The sequence below is a fragment of the Bos grunniens genome, chromosome 2 (genome assembly GCF_055505025.1).
Source record: "Bos grunniens cultivar Pamir isolate PY7600 chromosome 2, Bosgru_T2T1.0, whole genome shotgun sequence".
Classification (NCBI taxonomy): Eukaryota; Metazoa; Chordata; class Mammalia; order Artiodactyla; family Bovidae; genus Bos; species Bos grunniens.
Window position 1 is genome coordinate 5790072 of NC_141166.1, and position 14724 is coordinate 5804795.

A 14724-nucleotide genomic window follows, 5' to 3' on the forward strand; every position below is an offset into this window, starting at 1 on the left:
TGAAGTCGCTCAGTCGTGTCTGAGTCTTAGCGACCCCATGGACTGCAGCCTACCAGGCTCCTCCTTCCATGGGATTTCCCAGGCAAGAGCACTGGAGTGGGGTGCCATTGCCTTCTCCAGCTTAATATCTAGATGTTAGCAATTATATTTCATCTCTCTTTTTTTGTAGTTGATATATAATTTCATTCAATAAAATGTACAGATCTCAAGTGTTCAGTGTAGTGGGTTTTTTTTTTTTAACTTTATTTTTGTATTGCAGTACAGCATAATAACTATAAAACTCACAGAATCGGACACGACTGAGTGACTGAACTGAATTTATAGCCAAGTAACAATGTTGTGATCATTTCAGGTGAGCAGTAAAAGGACTCAGCCATATGTATGCATGTATCCGATGTTGTGAGTCGCTCAGTATGTCCAATTCTTTGCAACCCCATGGACAGCACCATGCCAACATTTCCTGTCCTTCACCATCTCCCAGAGTTTGCTCAAACTCATGTCCACTGAGTCAGTGATGCCATTCAACCATCTCATCCTCTGTTGTCCCCTTCTCCTCCCGTCTTCAATCTTTCCCAGCATCAGGGTCTTTTCCAATGAGTTGGCTCTTCTCCTCTGGTGGCCAAAGTATTGGGAGCTTTAGCTTCAGCATCAGTCCTTCTAATTTTAGTATATGTGCTGCCAAAGTGAGCACGTACATCAATCCTTCTAATGAATATTCAGGGTTGATTTCCTTTAGGATGGACTGATCTGATCTTACAAACCAAGGGACTCTCAAGCGTCTTCTCCAGCACCACAGTTTGAAAGATCAATTCTTTGGTGCTCGGCTTTCTTTATGGTCCAACTCTCACATCCATACGTGACTACTGGAAAAACCGTAGCTTTGACTATACGGACCTTTGTTGGGAAAGTAATGTCTCTGCTTTTTAATATGCAGCTATGTTTGTCATTGCTTTTCTTCCAAGGAGCAAGCATCTTTTAATTTCATGGCTGCAGTCACCATCTGCAGTGATTTTTGGAGCCCAAGAAAATAAAGTCTGTCACTGTTCCCATTGTTTCCCCATCTATTTGCCATGAAGTGATGGCACAGGATGCCATGATCTTCATTTTCTGAATGTTGAGTTTTAAGCCAGGTTTTTCACTCTCTTTCACCTTCATCAAGAGGCTCTTTAGTTCCTCTTGGCTTTCTGCTATAAGGGTGGTGTCATCTGCATATCTGAGGTTACTGATAATTCTCCCCAAAATTTTGATTCCAGTTTGTGCTTTATCCAGCCTGGCATTTTGCATGGTGTACTCTGCATATAAGTTAAATAAGCAGGGTGACAATATGTAGCCTTGACGAACTCCTTTCCCAATTTAGAACCAGTCCATTGTTCCATGTCCAGTTCTAACTGTTGCTTCTTGACCTGCATGCAGATTTCACAGAAGGCCGGTAAGGTGGTCTGGTATTCCCATCTCTTTAAGAATTTTCCACAGTTTGTTGTGGTCTACACAGTCAAAGGCTGTAGTGTAGTCAATGAAGCAGTAGATGTTTTTCCAGAATTCTCTAGCTTTTTCTATGATCAATGGATGTTGGCGATTTGATCTCTGGTTCCTCTGCCTTTTTCTAAATCCAGCTTGTACATCTGGAAGTTCTTGGTTCAAACACTGTCGAAGCCTAGCTTGAAGGATTTTGAGCGTTACTTTGCTAGCATGTGAAATAAGTGCAATAGTGTGGCCGTTTGAACATGCTTTGGCGTTGCCCTTCTTTGGGATTGGAATGAAAACCGACCTTCCCCCTCCAACCGCAGTCAATGTAGCAGTTTGACCAATCACATTACCTTATAAACAGAACCCCAAAATAAGATTTTAAAAAATTTTCTCTCTATCGAGTTCCCTCATACCCCTTTCCAGTCTATTTTTCCTCCCAAATAGCATTCATTATTCCCATTCCTTTTACCATAGATTAGATTGGTCCTCTTCTAGAGTCTCACAGAAATGAAATCATACAGCAGGTACTCTTCTTTGTCTAGCTTCTTTCACTTAGCACAATGCTTTTGATATTTATCTGTGCTTGTTGCCTCGGTAGCTCTCTTTTTTTCCCGCCAAGGGGTTTTCCATTGTATTGATATACCAAACCACCACTGTTTATTCATTCTTCAGTTACTGAATATTTGAACTATTTCCAGTTTGGGGATATTATGAATAAAGTTCCTTTGAATACTTTGTAATCTTTGAGTGTAAATACTTAGGAGTGAAATTGCTGGATCGTGTCATAAGTATATGTTTGCTTGACAAACTCTCTTTCAAAAGATTATTATACAGTCATGAGTTTTTCTACATTTTTGTCATGGTGACTTGGTTTTAGTCATTCTGGTGGATGTGAAAGGTGTTTTAATTTTCATTTACCTGATAATGATGTGGCGTACCTAGAGCTATTGGTCATTTGTATGTTTTCTTTTTTTTTTTGAAATGGTTAAGTCTCTTTCTGTTTGTGTGGGGTGGGGAGGAAGAGTTAATCATTTTATTGTGAACTTCGTGTGCGCATGCTCATTCATGTCTGACTCTTTGCCACTCCATGGACTGTAGCCCACTAGGTTCCTCTGTCCATGGGATTCTCCAGGCAAGAATACTGGAGTGGGCTGCCATTTCCTCCTCCAGAGCATCTTCCCAACTCAGGGATTGAACCTGCGTCTCCTGCATTGGGAAGTGGATTCTTTACCACTGAGCCGCCTGGGAAGCATTGTCAACTTCAGGAGTTCTTTATTTCCTGGATACAGTCTTTTGTAAGCCATGTGTATTGTGCATATTCTCTTCCAGAATATGTCTTATCTATTCAGTTTCTTAATGCTGTCTTTTTTTTTTTTAAGATTTATTTATTTATTGGCCATGGTGGGTCTTGTTGCTGCACCCTGGGGCATTCTTTCTTATGGAGCGCAGGCTCTAGGCATGGAGGCTTCAATAGTTACGGCTTGTGGGCTTAGTGCTCTGTGGCATGTGGGATCTTCCTGAACCAGGGATGAAACTGGTGTCCCTTGCATTGCAAAGTGGATTCTTAACCACTGGACCACCAGGGAAGCCCAGTGCTATCTCTTGATGAGCAGAAATTTTAAATGTTGGATGAAGTCCAACTTATCAATTTTTTAAATGAAGTCAAGACTCCTTGTCTTACCCAGAGTCACAAAGATATCTGCTTATGTTATCTTCTAGAAGCTTTACGGTTCTGGCTTTTTATTTATTTTCAATTGAAGGATAATGCTTTATAGTTCTGACTTTTATAATTAGGTTTATGATCCATTTCAAATTGACAGAGTAAGATTGGGGTTGGTGTTCAACTTTTAGCCAATCTTTTACCGTTTCTTTCATATTTTCTATTTCTTCATCCCTCCTGGCTTCTTCCTAGAGATATTCCTCCATCTGATATCCCAGTTCCCTATTTCATTGCTCAGATGCTGTATCTGTTCTATAATTCATTCTACCTATTATATTTGTTGTTTCAACTGGTTTTTCATATAGAATATTTCCAGCTGGGTCCTTTAACAATTTCTTATTCTCTTTTATTTCACTAATATCATATTTCTTTCACGTGTTTCTAATGCTTGTTTTAGAATTCTTGTTTTAAAATCCATCTGTTGAACCTGGCCAGTTCCAGTGGTATCTCTAATCAGTTATCTCTAATCAGTTTGTTTTTCTTTGGAAGCCCGTCTGCTCCCCAGATTCCCTGTTCTTTAACCTGTGATCTCATTCCTCAGGGGAAGGGAACGTTCAGCTAGCCTGTCTGGTGCTGCACATTGGGGTAAAAATCCAAGCCTGACCCTGGTCTCTGTCAGCATCATTGAGCCCAAGGAGAGGCCAGCCCCAGAGTGGAGACCCTCAGGTGCCAGAGTTGGATAGCTCCTCCCCGGGTTTAGCGTCACAACACCCCCCACCCCCACCAAGTACCTAACTCTACAGGACTGAGCCTCACTTTCTTTTCTTTAACTGTTGAATTCGGGCTGTGCTGAGACTTCATTGCTGTGCACAGGTGTCTTCTAGTTGTGGCAGGCGGGGGCCAGTTGCGGCACGTGGGGGCTCAGCAGTTGGGGCACGTGGGTTTAGTTGCCCTGTGGCATGTGGAATCTTCCCACACCAGGGACCGAACCCACGTCCCTTGCATTGGCAGGCGGATTTTTACCCACTGGATTCCCAGGGAAGTCCTGAGCCTCACTTTCTGAGTGCTAGGAAGAAGCAGCCAGGGGAGGGGGCTCTCTGCCTAGGTCAGAATCCTCCAACCTCCAGGTCTGGAAGAGAAGGGCTGGTGCAGTGGCTGTGTCAGCCTGTTAGTTCGCTCCTGATTTCTGCAGTTCCTCAGTGCCTGCTCCGTGGCCCTGGTTTTACTCCCGCGGGCACTTGGGCTGTCTGCCTGGTCCCTGCCTGTTCCAGTGAGAATGCTGGCCTTCATTTCTGAAGGGCAAGTGGGCATATTTGGGGTGCGGGGGCCGGGAGGGGGGATGGAGGGGTTGTGCTGGGGAAGTCTTGATGCAAAAAGGCAAGAGCAGAGCTCACACTCTGTTATCTGTTCCATGGTGTTCTCCACGCCCGCTCCAGGCCCTACCCCTTCTCCCGGCTGCTAGGTCCCCACCCCCTACCCCTGCACACACCGATTTAACCACCCCCTTCCATCTCCCCAGGAGATTCCGCTTCCCTCCACAAGTTCCTAGGCTTAGTGACGTTTTGCTCTATTGTTACTCTGGTGTTGATTTGCGGGAAAGGGGCCCAGAGCCACATGTCTTCCCTCCTGTTTGAAGGGAAAGTACATGCAGCACCCCCACCGCATCGCCAGCCAGAGCACAAAACTTCAAAAGGAAAACAGCAAACTGACTCAGGATAGCACTGGAGTCAGCGACGTTGGGACAGAAAGACCCAGAACTTATAATTAGCATTAAAACATAGCTTTATCATCTGTTCCTGCCCCAACCTTTGCAATGGGAGAAGGCAATGACACGCCACTCCAGTACTCTTGCCTGAAAAATCCCACGGGCGGAGGAGCCTGGTGGGCTGCAGTCCATGGGGTCGCTAAAAGTCGGACTCGACTGAGCGACTTCACTTTTGCTTTTCACTTTCATGCATTGGAGAAGGAAATGGCAACCTACTCCAGTGTTCTTGCCTGGAGGATCCCAGGGACTGGGGAGCCTGGTGGGCTGCCATCTATGGGGTCACACAGAGTCGGACATGACTGAAGTGACTTAGCAGTAGCAGCTGCTCACTGTTCTCTAAAAAAAGGACTTTCTCCTCCAGACCTTCACCTGTGCTGCTGTTCACTTTAATTAGTCTGTTTTCCATGCACTTCTGCTGGAAAAATTCTGGTACATCCTCAAGATTCTTTCCCTGAAGGCCTCTCATGGGCAATGTGATACTCATTGATAGCATGGGGTTCTAGAGTTAGGAAACCAGGTGCCTGTCCTGTTCTTCAACTAACTGACTGTGTGACTTTGGGAAAGTCTCACTATCTCTCTGGACCTTTAGGCCCCTGCTGGGAAAAAATGAGAGTATTGAGTTTGATTATTTTAGAGCCCCTTTTAGCTCTGACAGGCTGGTACAGTTGTTTCAGGAAGTGGGGGGCCCCATTCAGGGTCTGGAAGTGGGCTCTTGTCTAACACTCAGAATGAATTGTCTGGGGAGGCACACATACTGACGAGGCAAGAGACTGTTTTGGGAATCCAGGAGTGCTGCTCCGCTACGTGGCTTGCAGTCTCGGGGTTTATGGTGATGGGATGCGTTTCCAGGTTGTCTGTGGCCAACCATTTTGACTCAGAGTCCTTCCTGATGGTACTCGCGTTGCTCAAGCCACGATGGATTCCAACAAGGAGGACTCTGGAGGGTTCGTAGGACACATGGCGTCTCCTTTTGACCTTTCCCAAATTCTTCCGGTTGGTAGTGGCTTGTTAGTTCCTTACCAGGACCTCCTGTCATAGAGTAACTTATGCAAATGGTTACTGTGGTGCCTGGCCAGGGCAGTTTCCCCTAACAACTCCCTGCTGAGAGACTTCAGTTCCTACTCAAGATACTTCTTGGGAACTGGGGCAGCGATCTCTTTCTTCTGTAACTGCTTCCAGCTGAGATGACTGTAGTCCTGCCTCCACAAGATCTGCATATAGGTATTCTGTGCCCCAAACCGATACTCACCCTCGTGGTAACAATTTAGCCTGAAACTATTTGACCCTGTCGGAGATGAAACAGAGACCAAAACAGGAGACCTAGCAGGATGGTCATCACCAGGCCCCAGAAAAGGAAGGCGAAACTGGGTTGGGGGCTTCAGGGTGTGATTCTCCTCTGATTCGTTGATGATGAGGTAATAGGTCCAGTGCTGTCTTGCCTGGAGAATCCCAGGGATGGGGAGCCTGGTGGGCTGCCGTCTATGGGGTCGCACAGAGTCAAACATGACTGAAGCGATTTAGCAGCAGCAGCAGCAGCCAGGTGTCTAACATTCAGCCTGAAGTTACCATCCTCCACCTGGGTGGGGGCCCCAGTTCTCAAAGGTATTGTTACGCATGTTTGGTGAGTGGGCGCCAGGATCCTGCCCCAAGACTCGAGCGCCGCTTGACTGCTTTTCCCCTGTTTCTGTACTGCCTCCCTTCCCTTATCAGCAGTGGCTTGAATCTGAGTTCCAGAGAACTCAGAAAAGGTCAAGGAGGCCGAATGACGCCTATACCCTACAAGGATATAGAGAAGGATCTGAATTCCAAAGGCCCACAGAGTCCTGCTCAGTTTTAATTCAGGGAACTGGGCCACTATGGCTCTGGCAACTTCCTGTCAAAATGTGGCATGATGCTGCCTCAATTTGAAGAATAAACTCTGAACTGTAAGTTTTTCTGAGTTGCAAGTCCTAGATCTGAGTCTTCTTTGATTAAAACCTCAATCCCTTGGTCTGCCATGTTGGTGTAACCGACCCAATTAAAGGTAGTTGGGGGAGTGACAACTGGAATTTTAATAGAGTAAATCTCATTTCTTTTCAGGAGAGTAAGCCTGAAACCCAGTCTGGACCAGGTATTTTGGGGAAACTCATCTAAGTAGGTTTTAACTTTAAATGTAATATTAACATATAGATACAAGGTGCAATTGGTCATCATATATGTCTCCTCTTTTTGTTAGTGTATGATCTACAACAATTTCCTTGTCTAAAAATGTAACAGTTACAAGAGGAGACCTTTAAAAAGTAAGGTTGCAGTTACTAGCTGCCGGCAGACATTGTTTTGAGAACATCTGGTGGCATCCAAGTCTGACACAGCTCAGAAAACAATTTCTTGGCAATACAAGGACTAGCCTTAAATTACCATAGTGTCATCTAGTTATTTCTTTGGGTGTCTGAATCATAGTTACTCCATTTTTACTTTTAGTTGTAATATTCTCCTTAATAGCCAAAGCAGATGTCACCATTAATGATGTTAGTATTTCTCTAGGTATGAGAAGATGCTAGAATTGAGACTCATAAAATCTTCTCCTGGAAATACCTGTTTGAAGACCTCTTCTTCTAGCTTTTCCCTGAGCACAAGTGCCCCCTTCCCGGTCTCCACCCTGAGTTGCCTTCAGGAGGGTGTTGAAGGTCAGCAGCTGCAGTAATTTGATCCTTGTAGAGGTGGATGAAAGTGCCAGTTTCCAGTCAGCAGATTCTTTACTAGCCTCTTAAGATACAGGAAAAGATTCCCTCTTGTTGCTTCTTCCCATATCTCAAATTAGACACTGTTGTAATTATTGATCTCATATGGATCTACATGGCATCATTTTATCAGAGGCTCATTCAAACATTTGGTTATGTAGGAAATAGCAATTTTATAAAATAGATAAAATACAAATAACATAGATAGCAGTATTAGTAAAGTCATAAGAATTAAGCCAAAACTTCCCTTAGGTGTAGCCCAGTATATCCCAGGTCATCTAATGTAGTCTATTCTGTACCAGTCCTTATCTTTCAAGGAAATTATGTATTGGCATTGTCCATAAAGAAGATCCCCTGGAGGAGGGCATAGCAACCCACTCTAGTGTTCTTGCCTGGAGAAGCCCCATGGACAGAGGAGCCTGGTGGGCTACAGCCCATAGGGACGCAAAGAATTGGACACGCCTGAAGCAACTGAGCACGCATTGTCCACAAGGCACAAAGTCCTAGTGTTACTAGACTGATCATCCTTGCTGCTGCTGCTAAGTCACTTCAGTCGTGTCCGACTCTGTGCGACCCCACAGACGGCAGCCCACCAGGCTCCCCCGTCCCTGGAATTCTCCAGGCAAGAACACTGGAGTAGGTTGCCATTTCCTTCTCCAATACATGAAAGTGAAAAGTGAAAGTGAAGTCGCACAGTCCTGTCTGACTCTTTGCAACCCCATGGACTGCAGCCTACCAGGCTCCTTCGCCCATGGGATTTTCCAGGCAAGAGTACTGGAGTGGGGTGCCATTGCCTTCTCCGATTATCCTTAGTATGATTTAATTGTTCCCAACATAGAGGAAACTTTAAATTTAAATTACCATAGCCTGGTGTTTTCTACATAAATCCATCCCATAATTGTGGGAGATTTTATTGCTTGGCTGAAACTTTGCTTGTTGGTCTGACTGAGCTTGATTCACAGAAGAAAACTCATATTTATGGCCAGAGTCAGAGTAGACATTATGAACCGACCAGGTGAGGGGATTCTACCTGGGAAAACCTGAACAGGACTGGTGGGGCACACGTTGCTCAGCCAAAACGGGTTCCAACGAGGAGGATTCTGAGAGGTTGGTAGGACACGTGGCATCTCCCTCTGCCCTTTCCCGAATTCTTCTGGTTGGTGGTGACTTGTTAGTTCCATGTTCCTTACCAGGATGTGTCGTAAAATAGAAAGTGGTTACTGCGGTGCCTGGCCGGGGTGAGCGGTTTCAGTCAGTGGTTAAGAGCCTTCCTTCTTAAGAATGAAGGTTCTGGACTTACTTAATCTCTGTGTTTCAATGAGTAGCTAGTTCAGTTCGTGAAAGCTCATTTACTGACCTAGCATAGTGGTTAAGAGCTTACCCTTCGGGCTTGGACAATTTGGGTTCATAATCCCAACTCTGCCACTTGTCTGCTGTGTGACCATAGGCAAGTTGCTTAGTCTCTATGCTTTTCCCCCCAGCTTCTGTCTAATAAGGTTGATCCGAAGGGTCCCTACCTCAGGGTATAGGAGCCGAATGAATGCAGCTGGCGCTGTGCTGATGGTGGTGGTTCACCATCACACAGACCTTTTCTTCATTCCAGTCCATAGAATCTTGATGTTTGCCTGCCAGGTTCTATCTAAATTTTTAAAAATTCTACCCAATATTATTGTCTAACCGATACTCTCTATTGCATTGCATCTTTAAAACAGCCTTGCAAAATCAGGATGTTTTAAAACAACCTTGCAACCTGTAACCCTGTCTTACATTGCATCTTTAAAACAGCCTTGCAAAATCAGGATGTTTTAAAACAACCTTGCAACCTGTAACCCTGTCTTACAGATAAGGAAATTGCAGCCTCAAACATAAAATCACTTTCAAAGCCGTACCGCCAGGACCTAACCTTGTATCCAGCTTCTCCAAGGCCAAGGCCTTTCCACTCTGCCTCATAATCAGAAAGATCAGTCTGGGGTTTGGGAGCTTATTGAACAAATCCAGATGGGAAAGCTTGGTGAGAACGCCCCCTCCCCCTTCCATACTTACGCCCGCTGTCTGCCTGCCCTAGGCCTTCCCCAAGATGTCTTTTGTATGTTTCATGCAAATACAGGTTTTGTAATGGGCCAGAAGTTAATTGAGGAGACAGAATGACGGTGGGTTGGACAATCAGCGGCTCAAGGAACCTGAGATAGGGAGCCAGAGGGGCTCTGGGAAGGAGAGCAGTAATCTTGGAGGACACGGAGTTGGCAAAGAAGAGAACTGAGATTCAACCAGCCCGGAGCTGACGCTGGAGAGCGAGGCCTGCGGAAACAGTTGTAGGTCTTGCTAAGAGGCAGTTCCAGACTGTGGCACCAGGGCTGACCCCAGCCCTGTCGTTTATTCTTGCAGGTTTGAACATGTGGCTTTACCTCTCAGAGGCTGCAAAAGGGCTGCTAGTAACCTTTGGTAAGGGAGAAGTATCAGTGCACCAGAATCTCAGCTCCACGGCTCGTTAGGTTGGTGTGCATGGACTTTATTTAGTCCTGAAGTCTTGGTTTCCTTATTTGCAGTTCTCAGCTGTGTGGGACTATTGGAAGGCTCCGGTGAGATGATTTCCTGGTGAGACCTTCTCTGATCTCTCTATTTAAAACTGCAAAAAAAAAAAAACCCACCCCAAAACAACAACAAAAACTCCCCTGCAAATACCACCTCTCCTCCCTGCCTTCTATTTCTCCATCTCACTTACCTACTGATTTTACTTATTTTCCTGCATTATCCTACTGATTTTACTTGTTTTCTTGTTGTCTGCTCACCCCACCAGCAGGGATTTTCCCCTGGTATATAGTAGGTGCTCAGTAAGCAGTGGTCAAATGACGGTTGGTTGATAACGTATAGGGAAGCCCCTAGGGTATATCGGGGATGTTGAGGCAGTGTCAGTTGGATCTTAAAGATGCTGGACAGAGGTAGCAGGACAGCTCGCTTGGGATACCATGGGCTGCCCGTGAAAGCATTTGGAGCCTGGATTTTAGGGTGGTGGCTGGACCCTCTCCGGCCACAGCCTGCAGGAAGTGAGCCCTGTAGGAGAGCCCTGTAAAGCCGGATGGGCCTGAGTACTGGGGCCTCTCATGGAGCCAAGACCCTCAGGGCAAACAGGAAGCCCATGATACTAGGCTTCCCTGCTTTCTTTGGCTTTTTAAACCGCTCTGATTGCCGTGTGCAGGCGTGCTCAGTAGCTCAGTCGTGGCCTCCTCTTTGTGGCCCCATGGACCACAGCATGCCAGTCACTCTGTCCATAGAATTTTCTAGGCAACAATACTGGAGTGGGTTGCCATTACCTCCTCCAGGGGATCCTCCCAACTCAGGGATCAAGCCTGCATCTCCTGCATCTTTACCACTGGGCCATCTGCAAAGCCCTCTGATTGCCCCTAAGTGGAGCAAACTACCTCAAAGAAAGGCCAGTCCTAGCACCGTCCTTACCGTCCAGAAGGCCAGGAGAAAAGGCACTGGGTTTGGAGTCAGATAGATCCAGGGGCATTGCCCCTCTTTAGCAGTTGGGAGAGTCACTACACCCCTCTGAGTCTATTTCCTTCTCTGTGAAATGGGTGCATCAATTTCCCCCTTGTAGGCCAGCCTCCTAGGGCTTTGTGTAAAATATAGTGTGTTTGGTGACCTAGCATCATTAGACCAAAGGGCCTAGAAGGCTGATTGTACCTGTGGCCCCCAGCACAGGACCAGGCACATAGTAGACACTTGGAACCAGGTGGTCAAAGAGTTGTTAAACTCAACTGACGACAACCTGTTGGAAGCGGAGGGTCTGAGTCTTGCATGTAGAAGAGCTTTTAGGCAAATCCTCTCCATGGACTTTCTACAGTTCTACTAGTTAATAGATTCCACGAAGACCTAACTTGTATTGGTTGGCCTCATTTTATCACCCACTTGAAGCTTACTGATCCATCTTTAACTCGTTTGCAAGATTTTTTCCTTTGATAGAGACAACTAGCTGAGTGACATGATGTGGTTGTTTACAATGTAAGTAGCTGAGAAAAATGGGCTAAACTGGAGTTCTGAGCTCAGGCTCTATGTTCCACATAACATAAAATCCAAGATAAGCAATATGGGGAGGTAATTAGCTCATATAACTTGGATATTCAGAGGTAGGCTTCAGGCATGGCTGTACCCAGGGGCTCAAGCAATGTCATCAAAGATTCAGATTCTCTGCATCTCTCTATTCCACCTTCTGAGAGCTTGCTTTATCTTCAGGCTCTGCACAGTGCACCTCCCCATCGCCCCACACTCTCACATCACACCATCCAGGTGGGAGAGTCTTCCAACTGAAGCCATCAGGACCCACCTGCAGCTGCTGGAGGTAGGATTGACTCAGACCACTTGGCTGAAAAAGGGAGAGTTGCTTCCCAAAGGAACTCTGCAATATTGTTAGGAAAGGAGAATGGATTCTGTCTGGGTGGCCAAAAATGACAGCAGATGTCCACCACAGTCCTCAAGGGGAAGCAGCAGAAAGCAATAGAAACATCTGATAGCACTTGACAGTTTGCAAAGTTCCTTCCCTCTCAAGAAGCTATTTCTGGAAGTGGAGTGGCGTTTCTTGTCCCTGCTTTACAGATGAGAGAACAGCCCTTGCTGACCAGCCACGACTCTGACTTGTAACTCTGAGCTGTCACCACACACCTCAGCCCCTTTTATAAATTTATAAACCCAAAGGGACTGACCCAGGAGGGAGGGGCCAGTGTGACTGAAACCCCTCCTTAAGTGCCTGTTCCAGATAGGAGAGGTCCCGAGGAGACTGCAGTCATGTGGAGGCCCAGGAGGAGCCAGTCTGGGGACAGAGGCCACACCCTGATGTGAGGACCGGTCACGGGGCTGGACGCACGCACAATGGGAGCCCTGCTTTGCTCACTGCCAGGACTCTGCAGCATGCGCACGTGCACACACACACACACACACGTCACATGGCACACTGACGCAGGGCTCCCTGTACTGGGGGTGGCTGAGCCATCGGGATCTGCTGTCCGTGATGGTGACTCTGATGGAGGTTGTCCGGCATGTGACTGGGCTGGGGGAGCCAGTGCCCTGGATACGGAGCCAGACATGCCTGGCCTGCATCCCAGCTCTCCCACATGGTTGCGGTGTGACCCTGCATCCCCCCGCCCCCTCTCCGAGCCTCAGCTTTCTCTTCTGACCCGAGCTGGTAATTCCCACCCGGCCAGGTTCTTGGAAGGTTGAACAAAAAGCTCCCGGTGCGTAGTAGGTGCTTCATTCATTAAGCTTTTCCCTTTCCCTCTTCACAGTGGTCCTCCTGTTGACAGTTGTGTGACCCCAGCCAAGTTACTTAACTTCTTTGTGCAGGGGGAGCAACGACCTCCTGTACTGTGTGTTGTGAGGATTAGACGAGGGAAGGCCTGGAAAGCGCTTAGTGCCTGGCAACCTTGTTATCACTTCTCCCACTAGCTAACATTTATTTGGGTGTTTAATATGGGCCAAGCCCTGGGTCTTTGTCTTACTGTTTGTTGTGAAATTCGGTCTGGTGATCGCCCAGTGATACAGGTACAGCCCGCGAGAAAACTGAGGCCCGGAAACGGCAAGTGACGTGCCCGAGGTCACAAAGCCAGCAAGAGATGGGGGCTCTGCTCAGCCGCGCACCCCTGGGTTGGGACCCTCACCTCTGCAGGCCCGTATTTCCTGCCTGAGGTGCAGGGTGCATGCCCTCCCGGAGTCAGCAGGGATATCAAATAGCAGGAGTGCCAGGAGCCTCCATCCACCGGAAGGTTCCCTGGGAATGTGAGGAGCGCTGTTATTGTGGGCCCAGGGCAGTGAGACCCGTCTCTGGGAACATCCGTGCCCTTCCTGTTCCGACGGGAGCCGGGCATTCGAGAAACCAGACACACGCCACCCAGGGATACTGCTTGAGTTGGCTGCTGCCCAGAAGGTTACTAGTTCATGGCCCATTTCTCTGAAGTCCAGAGCCGCCTCAGCCCCCCACTTGCAGGGCCTGTGTGGGCCGTCTGTGGAATGGAGGTTTCTTCTCCTCGGGGAAGGCTGCCAGGGCACGTGGCGCAGTGGGGGCAGGCGGGGAGAGCAGCCACGGTGGTCCAGGGTCCTGCAGGAGGGCCAGCCGAAGTGCGGGATGGTGGGGGAGGAGGGGTGTGTCCAGGGGTTGAGACAGGCCTCCAGCCGAGGTCCGCCCCTCCCCCCACCCCGCACACCTTGGGTGGTCCCCTCTGCCGGACGGGCCTCCTGTGATCAAAGACTTGGACTCAGCCACTCTCTGTGTGACCTGGGGCAAGTCATCTCTCCTGTCTTTGGTGATGTCGGGGCAAGAAGGCCTCCCGCAGGGGCTGAGGTGCACATTCAGAAAGAGCGAATCGTGAGTGTGAGTCAAATGGTAGCTGTGTCTATTCCATTAGTCGACACACTTATCACATACACATTGCAGGTAGAAAAGATGTGGTTTGTTTCTAACCTGACTGATTGCTTCAGGAGTTTACCCTTGGCCCCGGGAGACAGGAACATCCATAAGCGATGTTGAATTCTTGACTCGGTCGCTTTCTGGCTGTGTGACCTTGGATAAGGTGCTTAACCTCTCTGTGCTTATGTTTCGTTACCTGGAAGTTGGGTGGATGGCATCACCGACTCAATGCACATGAAGTTGAGCAAGCTCCGGGAGTTGGTGACGGACAGGGAGGCCTGGCGTGCTGCAGTCCACTGGGTCGCAAAGAGGCAGACACGACTGAGCGACTGAACTGAACCAAAGTTGGGTGTAATCATTGTGGAGACTGAATGAATTAATATAGGTGAAGTGCTTAGAACAATGTCTGGCACCCAGTAAGACCTATGAAAAGATATGCTATTTTTGTCACAAATGTAATGACCAAGTATGTAAAATAAGGATTTTTCTAGAATAGGATCAATTTGAAATGTTCTTTTCAGTTGACAGGAACCACTAATGTTTGGAATTCCAAGACACTGGCATCCAAGCTGTGCCTCACAGACGGCCCAGTGCTTCCCATAATAGTGCCGGAAATCTTAGCTGGTTGGTGGGGTTGACTGCTGCGTGACCCTGGGGAGGTTGCACACCCTCTCTGTGCCTTTCGTTCTTGTCCGCTGTGAGAGTAAGCATT

General features: G+C 47.5%; 1 protein-coding gene across 4 annotated transcripts in view; it reads left to right on the forward strand.

Moving 5' to 3' along the window:
- The window catches only part of ALPL (alkaline phosphatase, biomineralization associated), an 87080-nt gene that overhangs the window by 42552 nt on the left and 29804 nt on the right, over positions 1-14724 (forward strand). Inside the window, exon 2 of one of the 4 annotated variants that reach the window (XM_086327140.1) lies at positions 11849-11954. The exons of the other annotated variants lie outside the window; for them this stretch is intronic. The gene's annotated coding sequence lies outside the window, so the exon portion shown is untranslated. The remainder of the gene's footprint in view (positions 1-11848; positions 11955-14724) is intronic. 4 annotated transcript variants of the gene reach the window in all.